This window comes from Dreissena polymorpha, chromosome 6 (assembly GCF_020536995.1).
Source record: "Dreissena polymorpha isolate Duluth1 chromosome 6, UMN_Dpol_1.0, whole genome shotgun sequence".
Classification (NCBI taxonomy): domain Eukaryota; kingdom Metazoa; phylum Mollusca; class Bivalvia; order Myida; family Dreissenidae; genus Dreissena; species Dreissena polymorpha.
This window is the reverse complement of record NC_068360.1, coordinates 109,599,216-109,608,505: the sequence shown is the minus strand read 5'-3', so window position 1 is coordinate 109,608,505 and position 9,290 is coordinate 109,599,216. Positions and strand designations below refer to the sequence as shown.

The following is a 9,290-nucleotide window of genomic DNA, read 5'->3' as shown; positions in this document are numbered from 1 at the left end:
GTCGCAGCGAGTTTTTTTATTTAGTTTACCATTATCAGTGTTCTCTGTAAGACCGGCAGCGGGCCATTTCGCCGGTTACATTTACTCTAGACGCCAACTATTTTCCCAAAGTATATCAAGTAAAATGTCACAAATGCTTTAGTTTTACTGCATAGTTGCTGGCCATATAACTGGCTACACAATTTTTTTTGGAAAACACTGAATTATGCATGACAAACACTAAATATTAAAATACATCTTAGATTTGTTTGTAAAATAAAATGACACTTTTAGCTTGTCTTCATTGAAATCCAAAGAGTAAAATAATATCATACGAGATAAGACAAAAATTGCGCTATCAATGGAATGGAAAATTAAAGTAAAAAAGCCAGAATTTACATAAATTTATGGTTGATAAACACAACAAGGTAAAGGTAGTTTGTGAGATATAATCATTATACAGTTAGTAAGGCTCCATTGGTCATTTTCGCCTCGGGTACTACATGTACTTACATGCACCTCAGGTACTCTTAAGTACACTGACATGTACCCTGGGTTCAATAAATATACTACAACGTACTGGTGAATTTTAACGCTAAATCGGTTGTTGTTGGCAAATTTGTAAAAATTAATTATGTTCACATTTATGTCAATTTTCTGCTAAACAGCCTTTATAGTATCTAAACGCATACTCAAAAAGCAACATGATGCAGATATTTTGAAAAAGAAGTTTGTTTAAGGTAAACAATATCATTTTACGGTAATCAGTAGCGTGTTTTACGACATCGGATTTTGGGCGGATATACAACTAGGGTACAGTCTAACATCACCGGGTACGTTTAAGTATATTTACCATACCCGGAGTACATGTAAGTATACTTTAGAGTACTTGGGGTACATGTAAGTAGAACCCGAGCCGAAAATAACCAATCAAGCCATAGTAAGTGAGTGATGGTGTATGGGATATACCTCCTCAGTAATTTCATACCATACGAGAGCTTCGCTGTTTGATCAGTTTCATCTTTTCCCTTTGATATCATGAGTCAGAGAAAAAAAACTCAATAATGAAAAAAAAAAAGGTAAATAGAGGGACAAATGTTTTCTTCCCATTCATTCATTCAATTTAGATTTAATGATTAATTTGTCCAGTGTGAGTCTTTACATATACTGTTAATTTGTTAAACAGTTAAAACACAAGAGTTGTCCTTATATTATATATTAGGACTGTAAAAATACATTCGAATTACTCGAATACGGCTGTGGATGATTCGTATTCGTTATTCGTCACCTCCCGAACCGAATATTTGACGAATACAAACAACGTGGTTCGAGTTTGAAAGTTTAATCATCTTACCTTACAAATGAATGTTCATACAATTAACCCCTATATTTAAATGTTCTTCTCCTAATTCCGGTGTTTTTCATCATGTTTACCCCACCCACTATGTTACACAGTGAGATTATCAACAAAAATGGCGGGAACCGGTTAAATATTTACGACATTGAAATGAATTGAAAAATCTTTCGTAGATGTTTAATGTTTATTTAGGTAAATACGAATGATTTGATGCTTAAACATACACACAAAGGATAAGCAGATGCAATTTCTTTTTTGTTTATCTTTACGACAATGATTGTGCAACTTATCAACAAACATGGAGCCTTGCACAAGAATGCTATTGGTATCGTTGACATGCCTGCCAAATACACGTTGTTTGTCTGGCGCTACTTTGGTCTCCCCAAAAAAGACGATGAGACGATGACAATTTGCAGTGTTTTGTTATTTCAAAGTGTTATATGTCATATTTTCAGTATGCAATGATACTCAATTAATCAAATTGACAAATACACATAGTTTCATACTATATAATGTCATGTCAAGTTGTCAGTATTACTTTTGTTCATTGAAATTCATATTCACGAATAAATATTCATATTCGCTACCCTGTATTCCTGATACGTATCGTATTCGTCACCTAGTGTATTGGTTACAGCCCTAGATAATATAGGCATATGATATGGCCGTAATCAACTTTAAATAAAAAATAATTACGAATATCTTTAAACTGAAACCTTTTTTATAATAGACTTGTTTTTTTCCTCAATCATTACTAGCGATAGCTGTTTTGTCACAAATTAGAGGAATTTGCAATGCAAATGGTCAGTATTTTAATTAGAGGAATTTGCAATGCAAATGGTCAGTATTTAAAAAAGTGTGCAACTCATTTTTTCACATTTTTGAACAGTTAGCGACTTTTTTTTTTCTCACAAATTTGAACAGTTTGAGACTCATATTTTCACAAATTTGAACAATGCTCAATAAATTATTTTCACAATTTCCAACAGTCACAAGTCAAATTTGTTCACAATTTTGAACAGTGTGCAACTTATAGGGGACAAAAATATTTCTAAACTGCACTCGTCCTGCAGGACGAGTGCATTTAAATTTGCACTCGTCCTGCAAACACATGCACTCGTCCTTGAATATGTGTGAAATAAATTTTTCAAAGGGCTCATATGACTAATAAAATTGCCTATATCACTGCTAAAATGCTGCTTACTCAGTTATTCATGCCAGCTGATCAAAAAAGAAATGTTAAGCAGTGAAATAAGTTCTTTATGAGGAACACAAAATAAATTAATGAAGACTGCTGTTTTACTTTTTCTAATGCTTGCGTGATTTCTGTTTCGGACGTTTGAACATCAACCCCCCCCCATCCCTTTAAAGAACGCTCAAATGTCAGATATTTTTCGGACGAAATTCAGACTAGTTATAAACTGTACTCTGCAGTTAAATAATTCTTTAAAAATCAACACTTACAGTGAATGCAGTTGGATGGTTCCCTGTCAACATTGACACCAACATTTACATGTACTCGGGACTTAGTCTCGCATAACAATGCGCACCTGTTGTATGAAATTTACAATTACTATTTCCAGTTCATTCTCGTTCTACTTTCGGAATAGATATGCTTTAAGAAAATGATTTTATTTAATTATTTACGGGTCCTAAAATACATATTTTAACATCTGCTTTTCCTCTTGTCCTGTAGGACGAGCGCTTTAGGGAAATTCACTTGTCCTTATAAAGTTTTCACTCGTCAATATGAGTGGACGAGTGGAATTTTTGTCCCCTGACTTATTTTTCCATAATTGTCTAGATCGCGAGGCTCATTTTTTACAACCTTCAACATTGTGCGACTCATATTTCACAATTTCCAACATTGTGAGACACTTTTTTTTACAATTTTCTAATGTTTGCGACTGCAGGGGACAAAAATTCCACTCGTCCGCTCGTATTGACGAGTGAAATCTTGAAAGGACGAGTGAATTTCCCTAAAGCTCTCGTCCTACAGGACGAGTGAAAAAAAACTGATGTTAAAATATGTATTTTCTGACCAGTAAGACTCTTTTTCATTAAATAAAATCATTTCTTAAAGCATATCTATTCCGAAAGTAGAACGCGAATGAACCGGAAATCGTAATTGTAAATTTCATACAGCAGGTGCGCGTTGTTATGCGAGACTGTGTCCCGAGTAAATATTGGCTTTTTGGTGTAAACTTTGCGCGTCCATGTTGACAGGGAACCATCTGACTTCATTCACTGTAAGTATTGATTTTTTTAAAGAATTATTTTACTGCGAAGTACGGTTTTAAACCAGTCTGAATTTCATCTGAAAAATGTCTGACATACGAGCGTTCTTTAAAGGGGGCAGGAGCGATGTTTAACCATCCAAAACGCAAGCATTAGAAAAAGGAAAAAACAAATTTGTCTTCATTTATTTATTTTGTGTTCCTCATAAATAAAGTAAGTTAACATTTCTTCTGTGATCAGCTGGCATGAATAACTAAGTAAGCAGCATTTTAGCAGTGATTTAGGAAACATTGTTAGTCATATCAGTCCTTTGCAATCTTTCTTTCACACATATTTGAAGGACAAGTGCATGTGTTTGCAGGACGAGTGAAAATTTTAATGCACTTGTCCTGCAGGACGAGTGCCATTTATAAATATTTTTGTCCCCTGGACTGATATTTTAAGAATTTTAAACAATGCGCGACTCATTTTTTCACATTGTTGAATAGTCAGTGATTTTTTTTGCTCAAATTTACAGCCGAATTTCGGCTGCTTCCCAATCGCAAAAATACACGTTTTTTCCCAAAATTCTGACCAAAATTTCCCCCAAAAAGCCCAACTTCCAAAAAAAAAAAACATTTTTTTTTTTTTTTTTTAGAAAGAAGTCTCATAAAACTTACAAAATATATAACTTGAATTTAGTCATTTTTGTCCATAAATCATTCCCAAACTTGCCACTTTTATTGATTAAAAAAACAACAATTTGACCAGACTCCTTTTCTAGAAAACTCCCTGAACATGCACTTAAAAACAATATCACAATATCACTTCTGTTACTTATAATCCTATTTATAATGTTAATTTTTCCCAAGTTCATGGTTTATCGCGCTATTTTTCCCAATTTCACGGTTTATCGCGCTTATTTTCCCAATTCAAAAGGCACAGGCTGTAACAAATTAAAGGGATCTTTTCACGCTTTGGTAAATTGACAAAATTGAAAAAAGTTGTTTCAGATTCGCAAATTTTCGTTTTAGTTATGATATTTGTGAGGAAACAGTAATACTGAACATTAACCATGCTCTAATATAGCCATTATATGCATCTTTTGACGATTTTAAAACCTAAAAATTATAAAGCGTTGCAACGCGAAACGATTGAATAATTTGGAGAGTTCTGTTTTTGTCGTTAAATTTTGTGAAACTACGAAGATTGCTTATATAAGGTATAAAATACTTCCAGCGTATGTACTCGGCGGAATAGCTCAGTAGGCTAGAGCGTTTTTACTTCAGGACTATGGCAGGACTCCAGGGGTCACTGGTTCGAAACCTGTTCCGGGCAATGTTCTTTTCCTTTTTTTAATTTTATTCTTGATTTTTTACTGGAGCTTTTACGATCCTATGTTTACATTTATCGATATAAAGCATTTAATGAATAAGTTAAAAAATGCCAAAATCTGTGAAAAGGCCCCTTTAAAGCAAAAAAAATCACTGAATAGTCACCACCCATTTTTCTCACTGTGAACAGTGCGCGACTCATTTTTCCACAATATGAACAGTGTGCGACTAATGTTTTCAAAAAATGAGGCGGCAGAGGTTGCTGCACAAAGATAAAAAGCCCACTGCAATAAATTTTATCCAAAAAATAGCAACATGGCTTATTGAAGCTAAACAACCCTTTCTACATGTACTTTCAACAAGCACACAGTAGCAATAACCACGCACCTGCTATGCAAATTATTGCGCAATCGGTGTTCAGGCAAAAAGTTGACCGAAAAATGTAGGGTGTTTTTAACGCTTCACTACGAGCGTGAAAGAAGTAATCCAAATGAAAAATTTGCATATGTGGGAGGAGATATGTCCAAATAAGCAGTATCTGACCTTGCCATGACCGGAAAATAAAAAATCATTGCTCAAAAGTGAAAGTAAAAAATTCGAAGGCCAATATTTTGCAGAAAGAAGGCAGATTCACTTGAAATTTAGCTTTTAATAAATCAATTATTGTGTTTTTTAATAAATTCTAACCATTTGAATCAGGTATATGCGCGTGAAATAATATATATTTATTTATTTCCAACACCACTATTCCTGTGCAGTAGAGTTACTCCCCTTTACGCGGAATTATTACATTGTTGTTACGGTGAATTCGGGAGCGATCTTTTGAGCAGTTTTACGGATATCGGTACGATAAACACAGTATTTGTTTGGCAGGAAGAGAAATCGTCTCATTTGGTATCGATGCAGGTATGAATTCACTTAAATCACCTAAATTATTGTGTTAATTATGTCAAAGAAAATCTGTTCCAGATCGTACCCGCGCCATGTCGTACCGGACTTGTCTTCATTTGTAACAAATGTAAAATGTAACTTCTGTGATTGATCATAATCATAAACTTAAAAGCTAAGGTACGTTATTAGTTTTAAGTTGATTATACATTTAGGGAGCATTATAATTCGCACACCATCTCATTATTAGTTTTGTTAACGTGTTAAAACTGCTATAATTAATTTCAGTTCTTATTTCATTTACAATATTAATATACAAAAAATAAATGGATATTATTATATATAAAGGTTAGGTTCTAGAATTAACCTTTGCAAAATTGAGGATGCAATGCTAAGACTCGGTTATTATGTGTCGCAGGTTTTGTGCATACCAGTATTGAAATTCTATTTTATTTACTTGTTATTTTATAGAGAACATGACTGACAAAGATCTATTGGACAGTGATTATGATGGGATTTCACAAATACATGAGCACAGTTACATTGTGGTAAGTAACATTTTAAGCAGTTGCATGTTGAAGACATTGAATTTGATGGTTAACAATTATATCCTGAATTAAAACTTAATTATTTAATAATACAGAATATACACATGCCTCTACTGTAAGAAATAATATTATTGTTGGAAATGTACTTTGTAAGTATGATGACAAAAATATGAATGTGTCTGTTCATTTGCATAGATATCGGACTCTGACGAGACACAACCACCTTCACCTTTTGGTTGACAGGAATATTCCAGTGAAAGATCAGTTGTTCAACAGCCTTTTTGACAAACAGTATGTGTGGCTGCATCTTATTATTAATTTTAATATTACTATTAAAATTAAATTGGAAATTACTTCAGTTGGCAAAGGAATTCCAGTTATTTCATCATATGGCGCTACATTAAAAAGATGACTTAAATGGATGAAATATTAAATGCCCTTACAATTGGCTAATTTTGATCTCAGCATGATTTTTTAGCAAACTTTGAAAAAAGAAACATTGAATCAGTAAAAGCTTGTAGAAAACATTTGCGGTTAAATGTTCTGTTCTTTCAGTTTGTCAGTATCACTTAATTAATATTTGCATGCAGTGCACTATTATATTTCAGCATCTTTGGAGTTCCTTTCATGAAGAAAACAAGCTCTTAATTAATGTATCGACAATGATTTACTAAATCCAAGAAGTTGTTTAAAGATATTGAGCTGTTACATACATTCGCCTATTATGAGTTCGAAACTTCTTACAGTAATTATTATAATATTTTTTTAATTATTTTATTATATGTTTATCTTTTTTTGAATAGGTGTGTGTTAAACTATTCTAACAAATAGTGTTTCTGTTTCATCTTACAAAAGTATATAAGATTTAATTTAGCAATGCATTGTCGATCTTTTAGAATTCCTGGTGCTGCCATTCCTAATCAACCGACATATCAGAATTTTGGATAAGAATTCAGATTACTGGCTGCATATTCAACCGTAAGTGTTTTTCCTGTTCAATTTAACTGCTAATTCATAAATAAAACTTTGTTTAAGAGAAATAATATTACTTAGAAAATGTTCTTAAATACCAGGTTGTATCACATTTGTATTGGGTGGGTGGGGCAGTTGTACATGTTTTGGATAATGTTTTTTTTTTAAATACTAACCAAATAAGTTTTTGTTTTTTGAACATTTATTCTTGTTTTGTTGTACATTATTTCAACTGTGATATTGAATCACATGCACATTTGCAATTAAAAAAAATCAACTTTGTATTGTCTATTTCAGGAATTTTTGGGTCCTGGGTTGGTGGGGGGTAACGTGTTTCAGACCAGAATCCTGCCGGACCATCCAATTGCAAGGACATCTAACATAGCTGAAATGTATCTGTAATGAATTATTAAAAGTTTGGATAAAAAATGTGTTCTTAAATCATTATTTTAAACAAATTATACACCCAGGTTGACTATTTTGAAAAAATGAAAAATGACAATTTTTACACATGGGATTTTTCAATGTTTCCGCATTCACTAACATTACTTTAGACAATGTAAGATAGACAAACCATACATATTTGGAAATGGTTTACTAATATCTATCAGAAAATGTATAATTTTACTGGGTTTATGTCAATTTTCAAAATCAGTGGTTATTGCTACACACAGACCAATGACAGTAGGACTACTGGCACTGACCGTTGGTTCATCAGCATGAAAAATGGGTGTCAAAAATAGCACAAATAATGTAAAATGTGTAATATGCATGTATAACGATGAAACTTACCAACCACTCGACCAGGAAACATCTGTTGCAGACTATGTGGGATTCGGGATGCTCTCCCACTGGCATCATATGCAGATCAGTGGTCACAAGAACGTACACATCATTAATGTCAGCAATATATATCTCCGACTTCAAACACACAGCTTGCAAAATCGCTGAATATTGCACAAAAGCAGCTTCGTTACAAACTTCCAGCAACTCGAAATCCACAAGCAGTCTCGTTCCCCACCAACTTTGACTTCGCAGCGAAGGCATGTTTTTTTTTGGAAACCGTTAACATCTCACAACTAAACGTATACTACGGAGATTGACAAGTTGAAAAATAAATTACTGTTATCACTTCCAATTTGCGCACTACGTTAAAATCCAGTTCCATTTTGTCTTTATTGTTGAAATGCTACTCTACACATTCGCTTTGAAAATAGCGGTTGGCGTGTTGTTGGAAGTACATGTACATGTCGAATGTGTTATTGTAAAAACTATTGGTATTGTGTTTTTAGTGCAGACATTGTATTTAAGTTTCGATTTCTAGCTTAAATTTATATATTTTGTTCAATAATTTGAGTTTAAATGTGATTGTTTGTTGCTTACTTACGAACTATTTTTTATGTGTAAATATGCATAGACGCTAGTGGATATGTAATCAGGTTACCATATTTACAACAATAAAATTTAACGGTTGTTTGTTTTTGTTTGTTATGTTAATATTTTCTTAAACGTATGTTAAACGCAAGATGAAATTATTAATTAATTTTGGAATAAAATCGCATTATGTACTATTTAAAATCAAATTTGAATTGCCTAGCGCGTGAATTGTCTCCTGGGGGTGAATTGTGTTTGGGTTGCTATTAACGCTATTAACGCTTCCGGCGAGAACTCATTTTATAGCGATTGCGCAATAAAAAACACCACTTTTTCGTCATTTTATCAAAAACTGGACTTTTCCCAGACATGACGAATACGCCATCGTCTAGATCGCGTTCTGGTCCATATACAGGTCAAATTTCAGGCACAGTGTTGGGCCAGTTTTCATGGCCCACAAATCGCGGCTATACCCTGGAGCTTAACGAAACTTAGCCCCCTTTATCATTCGTTCGATTGAACGTCATCAATGATGACGTCCAATACATCACTCATTCCATATTTTACTTGCGTCGAACGTTAATCGAAACTTATAACTGCGAATGATATAACATGTTAAGC

The 9,290-nt window shown here is 33.3% G+C and overlaps 1 long non-coding RNA gene across 1 annotated transcript; it reads left to right on the top strand.

The window, feature by feature from the left end:
* The first annotated feature begins 5,358 nt into the window (after window positions 1-5,358).
* LOC127834682 (uncharacterized) lies at window positions 5,359-8,768 on the top strand. Its single transcript, XR_008028052.1, has 5 exons — window positions 5,359-5,793; window positions 6,247-6,323; window positions 6,519-6,614; window positions 7,220-7,301; window positions 7,593-8,768. It is a non-coding gene; the product is annotated as an uncharacterized LOC127834682 (long non-coding RNA).
* Window positions 8,769-9,290: the final 522 nt, after the last annotated feature.